Consider the following 12,746-nt stretch of genomic DNA (forward strand, 5'->3'; position numbering starts at 1 on the left):
ATACCTGCTGAGGCATGTAGGAACTAGCGCCTAGTAAACAGGATTGTCGCCTGTAAAGTGCTTCTGTCGCCTGGCAACAGTTCTGTCGCTTGGCGACAGGGGTACTTTTGCGGTGACAGTCCCTGTAGTCTGGCGCCAAGTTCTTCCAATACCGAGCCAGAACTCTGCCTTCTTGCTTTGACCATTTCTAGCACTGTTGGCTCGATTCTACTTCCTGATTGAGTTTTTCTCTCTTTTCTGAAACCCATATGTGTTCTACATATGGACATAACCCTCTAGGGGTTCACGCTTCATCTACCCAATCGAACGCTCCTAGCAACGACGGGTACATCCGAGTTTGTGAATCTACCAAACCATGGAAGCAAGTTTTTAACTTGCGGGGTCCCATCCATTCACGCCAACCCTTCCAAAGGTAAGGCTTCCGCGCGGTGCATCCAGACTCATAACCATGGACCCTCTTTGACTAACCCATATCCCGAACTTTAGAGAACTAGAGCCATGGTTAGGTTGCAAACTCATTGCATCATGTTGTGACTACTTGACTATTTATGCATTCTTTGCTTGTGCATACTTTATATGTGCTAACCATTTGTTTGACTTGTGTTTAAGTCTAAATAAACCAATTAATGACTAAAAAGGACTTTGTCTAATCAATGAATTAATTAATTAATTTGACTAATTAAAGACTAATGAAGTAATTAATCTGACTTAGTACGACTTTAGGCATGTCCCCTTAGAGTAAAATTACTGGAAGCAATCCCAGATTAATGTTCCAGAAATGGCGCAGGAGTTTGGGCTGTGGCGCCGTAGTTTACTGCTTGTCGCCTGGCGACAGGTTTGTCGTTTGGCGACAAGCTTTAAATTGTGGCGACAGTTCTGTTGTTCCAGCGACAGTCTAGATTCTTACTCGAGTCATCACGACGAGTCTAATTAACGGTCTACTAATCAGTTTAATCAATTTGTTAAGTCCTTAATTGAGTCTAGGCACCTAGTCCCATGGTCATACACAAGAGTCAAAGCATGTCACTTGCACTCAATTATAAAACACACACTTAACATGTATGTCACACCTTGATCATGTCTAGAGTGTCTTGAATGCGTGTTTTCCGTCATTTTTTTAGGGGGGTAAGTCGGATATTAATCCTCCAATTAAACCACTTGTTTGAACCCATTCCCAAAAATATAGAAAAATATACACCCTATTTTTGTTTTTTTTTTTTTTTAACCATAAAGTCAAAATCAATTTGAGTCAAGTCATTAAAACAAATATGGTTTAATCTCCAACGCGTGGTTAAGAAAGGAAAGGCGTTTAATCAAGGATAACACTTTCGTTCAAGTCTCACTTTTTGATAATCCAATCAATCGAAGAAGGAAAGCTAAGAAGACAATGGCAAGTCAGGAAGAAGTCAACGAACTCAAAGGACAGGTAGCTAACATGGTTGAAATGTTGAAGAGTCTGACTCTTCAAATCAATGACCCTGCAAGACAACAACAGATGGAGCTCATCCAGGAAAGCTTGAGCAGATTATCTAATGACTATAGATTGCAAGGCATTAGCTCACAAGGAGTCTCGGTGGACAAGGATCTTCTTCCGCAGAAGTTCAATGCCAACGACATACCGAAATTCAAAGCAATGGATAACCCTTATTTTCAGTTAAGAGCTTTTGAAACTGTAATGAATATTAAGGGAATAGACAAAAAAGCTTTTCATTCTGTATTTTCTCTATCTTTAGAAACCGTTTGTCAGCAATGGTACTTCTCTCTTGATAAAGAGAAAACCTCTAGTTGGGAGTCAATTGTAAACGCTTTCATTGATAGATATAAATGCAATATTTAAGTTGAAACTGATCATAGGGAACTTGAAATACTTAAGCAGAAAGAGAATGAAGGCTTTACTTCTTTCTTTAATAAATGGAGGGAAACTTCTGCAAAGATGGTTGAGGTGCCTAGTGAGAAAGAATCTGTGAGAATGTTTATCAAGAACCTCCAAGAAAAATATTCTAAGCATCTCAAATACCAAAATAACTTGCACACCTTTAAGGCCGTCTATGACATTGGTATCAATATTGAAGACGACCTAGCTAAACAGAAAGCTGCTAACAGTACCTCTAGTAGTGGCTGGAAAGGCAAGAAGAACGACAATCCTTCTTCTTCCAAAACCACCCACTCAAATAACGTCAGCACCTTTAATTTGAGTGAAGTCCTTACCATGAATAATCAAGGACAAAAGAAACCACTTAGGAGGAACTTTACTCCTATTGGTATGAGTTATGACACCGCATTCGATCGCTTACATGCAAAAGGTTTTATAACTCCCATAGGACCGTTTGGGGACCCACTTGTCGAGAAGAGAACGACTAGCTGGAACCCCAATGCACATTGCAAATATCATCAGGGTAGGGGCCATCTCACAGAAAATTGTTGGAAGCTAAAGGAAGCAATCCAAGATTTAATTCATAACAACAAACTTCCATTGCCCCCTGCAAGCAAGAAGCCAAGTATCAAGAACGCACCACTGTCGGATTCCTTGGCTATTTCCGATGAGGAAAATCAGGTTGACCCCTCAAACCTCATCAAACCTGTCGAAGCTATTGAAGAAGAGGAGGAAACCTTCGAAGATGCCGAGGATCATTTTCCTTGTGGACAAGAACCTGCGACAAAACAAGAAGTGTGTATCCTTATTCAGGTTGTGTTGGAAGCAAGAGAATTATTACGCGAGGCCATGGAGGTGGTAAAGGAACGAAATGAACTACTCAAAAGTAGACCTCTTCCTAAAGAGAAGAAATCATTCTCCCTCCAAGTAATTGACACACCCAAAAGGAGCAATAGGCCATACACTCCAATTGGAAATTCTTATGCAAACATGTTCAAAATGCTCTCCGAGAATGATAGAATTCAACCTCTCGAACCGAGACCATTTGAATCACTAAAAAGGATAGATTGGTACTACTGTCCATATCATCAATCGGGAGGACATACTATAGAAAATTGTTTCAAGTTCAAAGACTTGGTCCAAAGATTGATTGATAACAAGAAGCTAGTTCAAATCCCACAAGAACGAGATGCTACCATTAATGGGGTTTGGGATAGTGATGATGAGGATGTCTACCTTAAGGACGTCGAAGAAACTCCACTCTCGACAATATATCCGGCTGGTGACATTTGGAATGAAGAGGATTCACCTATAGATGTCCTCACAAGATCCGGGAGAATGCAACCTCCCATTACTACACAACCTATTCCCACTACTCAACAAGTTCCCATATCAATCATAGAAGACAACGATGTTGTCAAACAATTAAAAAAGACTAAGGTCGAAATGAACATATGGAAACTTCTAACTACATCCCGAGAACATAGAATCGCAGTCATGGATGCCTTAGCTAAAGTAGGGATAGAATCGGACACCACTCCTGAGGGGTTGGCTAATTTCCTCACGAGTGATCTCCCAAGTTCTACTAATTTAATCACTTTTTCCCACAAAGATCTACCGCCGGAAGGTGACAAACACAACAAAGCTCTCAACCTCACAGTAATTTTCAAGAGAATGAACGTCCCCATGACTCTTGTAGATAATGGATCGGCAATTAACGTTTGCCCACTTAGAACTGCGAGGATGTTGGGGATAAGGGATGAAGATTTATCTCTATCAACACAAGGGATAAGAGCTTACGATAACTCACGTCGCCAAGCATTAGGCACAATTACCATGAACATAACGACGGGAGTAATTGAGCATGCCACTACATTCCAAGTGGTAGATATTAAGGCTTCGTTCAACTTACTGTTGGGACGCCCTTGGCTTCATGACCTCAAGGCCATCCCTTCATCTCTTCACCAACAAGTGAAAGCCATAGTTAGAGGATTACCAATTACAATCGATGCTTCACCCATGAGGATCAAAACAGTAGAAAACCCACTAATCAATGTGGAGCACGATGAGAATGACGAAGATCTGTGGGGCTTTAATGAAGAGGTCTCCTTGATCGAGAAAGATGAAAGGACCCCTCTTCGCTACGACCTACTCAAACATGATAACCAATGCTATCCTGAGAAAACACGGACACTTCCCTGGAATGACCCTAGGAAAGAAGAAAGGGATAGCAAAACAGATGGGACTACCTGGCCTCCCTAAATTAGATACTTTCGGACTTGGTTTCGAACCGACTCTCGAAGATCTAAAGCGAGCCCAGGAAAAATCAAAAGCACGTAGAAATGCTTGCGCACAAAAGAAAGCAATCCCAATGGATCAATACCCTCTTACCTTAAATGGACAATTCATAAGAGAGGGAGAAGATTATCCATGTTACGAATTTCCAAAACCCTTCGTTGTAAACGGCATAAGACAACCTGGGTTCGAAATATTTCTGGATTGTTGCTTTCTAGATGAGATTCCAACTCCCATACATAAAGAAAAAGCACCCCCATTCTTTGACTTTAACGTCATGGGACTTCTCTTTGGGCAAGAAAAGAATGAGCCAAGATATATAGAGGATAACTCTTCACTCATTCAAACAGTCCTACAAAGCGAGAACTTTGATCCCTCCAAGCTCATCACTCCAGCAGAGGATTTAGTGCGAGGATGGCGCAAGACAGTAAAAGTGACTACTGCAAACGGAAAGAAGATCTCAATAACTACAGGACAAGGGCCAATGTTCGAAGAATCGTCTGAGTCAGAGTCAGAGTCTTCCCCTATCGAGTCCTCTAAGTCTCTAGTTGTAGCACCTCCCTCTAATTCTTCTATTTTATCATCTACTCTTAGGATAGTTAGCAATCAAGTCCCAACGGACATTTCTTTATTCGATGTAATGATTTTTGAGTTTAATAATATGTCTTCTTCCCCTTATTCCTCGTGTTTCTCTTTAGCTCTAGATGACGGGTATTGCTTAACTAACGATGGAAATGACAAAGAAATCATTAAAGCAATGGAAACACTTGAAAATAAAACACCAATAATTGAGGACACTGAAACGGTTGATATCTCAAAAGATCCAACCATCAAAAGAGAAGTTAAAATCGGACTCACGTTAAACAAAGATGAAAGAACCGATTTAATTAATCTACTTAAAGAATTCATCGATGTATTCGCATGGTCATATGAAGATATGCCAGGCATTAATAGAGAAATAGCTCAACACACTATACCACTAATCCCAGGAATGAAACCTGTAAAACAAAAGTTGCGTCGAATGAAACCAGACGTAGCTCTTAAAATAAAAGAAGAAGTACAAAAGCAAATAACTGCAGGTTTTATCAGGGTATCCAAATACCCCGAATGGGTTGCAAATGTAGTCCCAGTTCCAAAAAAGGATGGTAGGGTTCGAATGTGTGTCGATTATCGAGATCTAAATAAGGCAAGTCCAAAGGATGACTTCCCTTTACCACACATCGATATTTTGGTAGATAATACAGCGAATCACGCACTTCTCTCATTTATGGATGGATACGCAGGGTATAACCAGATCCTCATGGCCGAGGAAGACATGGAGAAGACAACATTCATAACACCTTGGGGTACTTACTATTACACGGTAATGCCATTCGTGTTGAAAAACGCAGGTGCCACTTACCAACGAGCAGCAACTGCCCTACTCCATGACATGATGCACAAAGAAGTCGAAGTATACGTGGACGACATGATTGTGAAATCTAGAGATCGTCCAGGATATCAAGAGGCCTTAAGAAAATTCTTCGAGAGGCTAAGAAAATACAACATGAGGTTGAACCCATCCAAGTGTGCTTTTGGAGTAACCTTAGGCAAACTCTTGGGATACGTCATAAGCTCTAGAGGAATAGAGATAGACCCAACCAAGATCAAAGCAATCATGTCAATGCCACCGCCCAAAACCGAGAAGCAAATTTGAGGATTTATTGGCCGATTGCAATATATAAGTAGGTTCATATCTAATTTAACAACAATATGTGAACCAATATTCAAGAAGCTTAAGAAAAATGTGCTAGTAATATGGGACGACAAGTGTCAAAAAGCCTTTGAGAAGATCAAAGCCTATCTCGCCAATCCTCCCGTATTAGCCCCAGTGCTTCCAGGAATTCCTCTAAGGCTGTACTTAACAGTCACCAAAGAAACAATGGGAGCTATGCTCGCACAAGAGGTAGAAGGAAAAGAAAACGCCATCTACTACCTAAGAAAAAAGATGCTCGAATATGAAGCACGCTATACACCACTTGAGAAATTGTGCCTCGCATTGGTGTGGGCCACAACCAAGTTAAGACATTACATGCTTGTTCACACAGTCTTTGTAGTGTCACGAATGGATCCTCTCAGGTACTTATTCGAGAAATCCACGCTTAACGGACACATCTCAAGATGGATAGTCAACCTAGCCCAGTTTGATGTAAGGTTCATGCCTCAAAAGGCTATTAAAGGATCTGTAGTCTCGGACTTCTTAGCGGACTTTCCAATAGAAGATTCGACACCAATACACGACAATGAATTTCCAGATGAAGACTTAATGGTCACGGAAGATGATACTTGGACTTTATACTTCGATGGAGCCTCAAACCAAAAGGGATGTGGCGTTGGAGTCCCATTAGTATCACCTAAAGAGGAGCATGTTCCAATTTCAATAAAGTTAGATTTCGACGTTACCAACAACGCTGTAGAGTATGAAGCATGCGTGGTAGGCCTCGAAACAGCTTTAGCATTGGGTGTAAAGAAACTTCGAATATTCGGAGATTCTTCCTTGATCATCAACCAAATCTCCAAAAGATGGAAAGTAAGGAGCGAAAGCTTAGCCCCTTACCAAACCTATCTGGAAACTCTCACCGATCAACTGGAAAAGGTGGAATACACATATTTACCTAGAGAAGAAAACCAATTTGCCGATGCCTTGGCAAGACTAGCCTCAATGGTTAAGATTCCTAAGGAAATTGAGCAAATGCCTTTAACGATAGAGAAAAGACACAAACCAGCATATATTCAAGCTATAGAGGATGATGAAACAATCCAAGAAGAAGAAGAAGAAGAAGAACCATGGTATACCGACATACTCAATTATGTCACCAAAGGAGAATACCCTCCTCATGCTGACAAAAGAGCAAAACGAGCTTTGAGACTTTTGGCTTCCCAATACGTACTCATAAATGATGAGCTACACAAAAGGGTACCTAAAGGTCGAGCCCTATTATGTGTAGGCAAGAAGGACGTTCAAAGAACTATGAGAGTAATCCACGAAGGAGTATGTGGAACACATGTTAACGGCAAAATGCTAGTCCAAAAGATAATGCGAGAAGGATATTATTGGACTACCATGAATAGGGATTGTCATCAATATGTAAAAAGATGCCCTAAGTGCCAAATTTATGCAAACTTGCAGCATGTTCCTCCATCCCTTCTCTACACTTACACCTCACCATGGCCATTCTCAACATGGGGAATCGATATAATCGGAAAAATCACACCTCTTGGAACAGGAGGTCACGAATACATCTTGGTAGCAATCGATTACTTCACAAAGTGGGTAGAAGCACAATCATATGCTAAACTCACTGCAAAACATGTAGCACTCTTTATCGAAAGGAACATAATTTGTCGATATGGAGTCCCACATGAGATGATAACTGACAATGGAACTCACTTTCAAGCCGAATGTGAAAATTTGTTACAAAAGTATGGTATTCAACATCACCATTCTTCCCCTTACAGACCTCAAGCAAATGGAGCAGTTGAAGCAGCTAACAAAAATTTAAAAACTATCATCGAGAAAATGACAGAAAATTACAAGGATTGGCCTGACAAACTCCATTTTGCACTTTGGGGTTATCCCACGTCAATTCGAACGTCAACAGGAAACACGCCATTTGCCTTAGTCTATGGAGTGGATCCCGTACACCCTGTAGAACTAGAAATCCTTCTTTACGCATTGCGTTAGAAAGTAAACTCGATGAAGTTGAATGGACTAGAGCACGGTATGAAGAATTAATTCTACTTGATGAAAAACGACTAGAAGCTCTACATCATACCCAATGCTACCAAACTCGTATGGCTAGACACTTCAACAAGAAGGTCAAGACAAGAAACATCAAGGTTGGAGACTTGGTACTAAAAGCACTAAAGAAGAATATGGTGGATCCAAGAGGCAAATTCAGGCCCAATTGGTCCGGACCATACATTGTCAAAACAATCCTATCAGGAGGGGCAGCTCAGTTAACCAACATGGACGACAATGATTTCTCAAACATGACCAATCTTGACCAACTTAAGAAGTACTACCCATAATTACTTGAGTAGGACACTCAAGAGAGCTACGTTTGGCTTAAGAAAGGATACGTAGGCAACCCTTTAAAGGGTGCGACCACTTTAATTATCAAGCATTTCGCGTCCCAACATCGACAAAAAAAAAAAAAAATTATCGCCAGGCGATAAGGCGAAAAGTTTGGCGATAGACTCGTATGAGCGACGCCAATTTTATGCGTATATCTGGACAACTTCGGTGCATTCTGAAATTTTTTTCGACCTCCGTACTTGAAGAAATTTTTGTTAATTTAAGTTCGAAAAAAAAAAAATTTTAAGTTGTTTTCATTGCTTTAAATGAACAAATGTAAAGTTAATTTAATTAAAAAGCTGAAATTGCATTAATAAGTAAAAGAATTACATCGTTGATGGAATTTAAATAAAGCTTAAAAAATTAAAATTAACTTAACATGTCTAATAAATCAAAGGAAAAGCAATACTCTAATCTCTCTTTTCTTTCTTCATTCTTTTCCAATTTTTGTCAGAGGCTTCTTCTTCATCCATCACTTTTGCTAAGAGACATCCATTAAAGGCTCTACATTCGATTTTAGTATGAATAGTCTCTCCCACAGCCAAAACTCCATGCTTCTTCTCTACCCAAACCTTCTTTTCTGTAGAGTCCACCTTTCTTTTCCCTTTGTCTTTTTTAGCACTCTTCATTTTAGGCATCATAGGAGTCTTAAACTCAACTCTTTCACCTAGGCGTTCCTTCGCAGGCATTTTCTTGTCACCAAGGCAAGTCTTCACATTGGTCTTCTCTATTTTGGTTCGATCCTTTTGAGATCTACCAGCCAACCATCGCTTCACATCATTGGACAAAGAAGGCGGAGCCTTTTGGGTAATCACTTTCCATAATGGCCTAGCACACCAATACCCGTCAAACTGTTCAACTTCTTGTGAAACCGGGAATTCATAAGGGCGACGAAGATTTCCCATAGGAATGGTTTGAGCAATCCCATATTGCCTCTTTACTTGGCAGGGATAATAAAAGGTCAATTTTGACAAACTAGGAAGACGACAAAAGGGTTGGGTATTACAACCAATCATCTTTTCAAGCTTCCACCAGGGAATGACCCATTTAATGGAGAAGTCACAACAGGCAAAGACCTTGCCCCACTCACAGCGACCCATCTTCAAGGAGAAACGCTTCTTTCGTCGAACAAAGCAATTGGGGGTATATTTGTCGATATTATTAGGAGGACTAATCAATTCTAATCTCTCCATGAGCCACGTCTGTAAAAATCAATGCACATAATCCGTATTGCTATACAAAAATATATTTTTAATTTCTTTAATTAAGAATATTGTTTTTCTACCTGTAATAAAATTGGAGAACCCCGAAGAGGTGCTTCTGGATTCTTTTTCAATTCATCAAGACTAAGCATAGTCTCTCCAACAATTAATGGCATTGGATTTCTCCCAGATTCGATTTGTTCTAGCACAGATATTATAATTGCTTGACCATCATTATTTTTACCATTAGTAAGAAAATTTTGGCTAAGCATGCAAAAGAGGAAAGCTCTTCTCCTATAGACATGAAAAGATTCGGAGCGTGGTCTATCAAAATAAAAACGTGCAAATTCTTTTAAATCAACATTATTGCCATGCACTATGTTTTTTAGATCTTTACCCCTAAGGTCAAGGAAACGCTCATAATCTTTGTAATAATACTCACTCACCGTAGGCATTACCACAAGATTTAATGGAGGAAAGCCTAGAATGACACCAAACTCTTCTGGTAAAGGGCAAATTTCATCATAGACTAATCTAAAACAATGAGTATTAGGATCCCAATATTCTAAGGCGGTATGAATGAAGTCTATATCAAGATCTACCCCCTTTATGCCATAAATACCCCCCATATGAAAAAATTCAAGTTCTTTTCTCTCCTTAGCAGTCAAAGAATGACACCACTCACGAGTGAAATCATAAAAACTCTTTTTAATTAGAGCCATGATTAATTTTTTGAGTTAATCTGTTCGAATTATACAGAAATCGGCAAATTTGGGGGCTATTTATAAACAATTTTTTGGCAGATTTCGAATTCTGTAAGGATTTGGAAAACCAAGTCTGTCGCCAAACGACAAGTTTGTCTCCTGACGACAATGTCTGTCGCTTGGCGACAAAGATTGTCGCCTGGCGACAAAAGGATACGCGTGGCGACAACGCGTCTGAGCAAGCGACAATTACGCACTATGCAACCCGCGTTTTTCTGACTTCGATTCAACTTTGCTTTTGCACATTACATCCTGTTATTCAATACCTTCATACAAATCCATTCCATATTGCCTTTTTCTTTTTGATTAAATTGAGTTTAGGCTTACTTTAAGTCGACATTATTTTATTTTTCATTTTTTCTTTTGGGGGAGAAAGTCGGATACCCTCCATTGATAATAAAAAATGACGGAAATTTTTGCGCAAAAATTAAGTCACAGATGCACACACTCACATGCACATAAAATGAAAAATAAAATGCAAAGATAAAACAGGCTTAATATAAAAGGTTTGTATATACAATATGGGTCATATAATACGAAAGACAAATTCCTATGAAGTCAAAAATAAGTACAGGTACAAACTATGGCGCCGGAGGCCGTAAATGATGAGGTACGCCCATCATATCAAAGAACGTTGTAGTCCGGGGAGTATGCTCCTCACCATCTCCTGACCCGTCAGTCAGCGGAAACCTTAGCTCAGGGCCAGTCCACCCAGGCTCACCAATCGACAACGATTGAGGCTGCAAGGGCTGCTACGACGATAAGCCGACCTCGTACGTCCCACCACCCATCGAAGGAGCCGATGTCGCACCTCCTTAGTCCGTCGGCCCAGCAAAGACATCCTCAGGTGAAGAAGTCGAGCCCTCGATCGGAGTAACCTCAGACTGGCCACCTCGGCCGCTATCAGAAGTGCGGCGACGCCTTGAGCCAGATCTACTCGGCTCTCTCCTAGCCTCAGGTCTCGACCAAGCGCGGGGTGAAGGAATAGTCTGTCCCTGCAAAGGTAAATCAATTCAGACACTAAGGAAAGAATATAGTGAAAGGTGATACAAAAGAAAGATAAGAGAGATACCTCCTCAACGTCGTTCCTCCGACAGGTAGCTCGGTCCTGTAACCTCACGAGCTGGCTACGAAAGGCGTCTATACACCTCGCCATAGCTGTTACCACCTCGCGAGAAAACTGTCAAAGGAATAATGTCAGTGATAATACAGAACAAATACAAAAGCCAGAAAATAGATAAACTCACCCGAGTCTGGTGACGAGGAATGGAGTGCTCCACAAAACGTTGATCCTTGGGGGCTGGAGGAATCATCTCCTCGATCGGTCCGAACGTACCCTGGTAATAGATAGACATCCTCGGAGGGACGAACTCCCTAGGCCCAGCCTGATAAAATGAAATTCAAACGATCAGAATCCGCTTGGGGGCTACCAAAAGAAAAATAAAAAGTAAAGCATACCGCTGCCTCCTCAGACAAAACAGGGGCTGGCACTAGCAAAGGTAGCAAGTCATCCTCGTAACTCTGCCCTGAATGGACATGAGACCGCCAGGGAGTGCCAGGAGACGACCGACTCGCGCAGTCGCGCATCAACGCCTCATGAAAAATATGTTGAGGCGGGCAAGCAGGGACGACGAAAACATCAGAGGAATGCTGAATAGCTACCCTCTCGCCAAGATACACTGTAGCGTCATACGTCCCCTGAAAGTAACGACGCTCGGCAGTATACCGCGCGGCCAGCGCAGGCATAGCTAAATCAGCCCACGGTCGGTATACCACGTTAGGCTCCTACAAAATAGTTATGTAAGATCAATGCACTCAAAAGAGTAATATCAAAAAAACAAGTGTTCATGAGAACCTACCGAGAGGATAAGATCTCGAATGCGTACAGTCTCGACCTGGCCAGTACGACCTCCCCAACCAGCGCCGACGGGAAGCTCGCGGGGTGAAGGTCTCACCAGCGCAAGCGAGGGGAAGTACTCGTAGAACCAAATCTACATAGATAAGAAAAAGTCAGTAAATGCTTACACGAGTCTAGAGCTAATTTCAAAAGGATAGAAATATACCTCTACGACCCTCTAGAAACTAGAAAGTGCGACCTCTCCAGACAAGACCCTATGACGACAGGAACGTCGCAGGCCCATAAGAAAGTCAGCATAGGCCAAGCTGGCCCAGTCATACGTCCCGACCAGAGAAAGGTCGCGAACAGCTCTTAGGTAGTAGAGAAGTACTTGACTACCCTTGTCAGGAGAAAAGGTCCCTGGCAGCAAAATAAGAACAAAGATGCGCACCCGTTGCTCGCGAGTGGTCGCATCATCCTCAAAAGCCGTTACTAGGGTAGAACAGCGGATGCACCGGGAACTAAGCTGTCCCGGCTGAGCCTCAGCACGAGCCCGAACAGCAATCGGACCCAATAACTCCGAAACCATCGGTGAGTAGACAGTAATATCACTGTCAAATAGAAGTGGAGAAGAACGAAACTCCAAACCTATGATGAG

The sequence above is a fragment of the Chenopodium album genome, chromosome 11 (genome assembly GCF_948465745.1).
Source record: "Chenopodium album chromosome 11, dcCheAlbu1.1, whole genome shotgun sequence".
Classification (NCBI taxonomy): Eukaryota; Viridiplantae; Streptophyta; class Magnoliopsida; order Caryophyllales; family Amaranthaceae; genus Chenopodium; species Chenopodium album.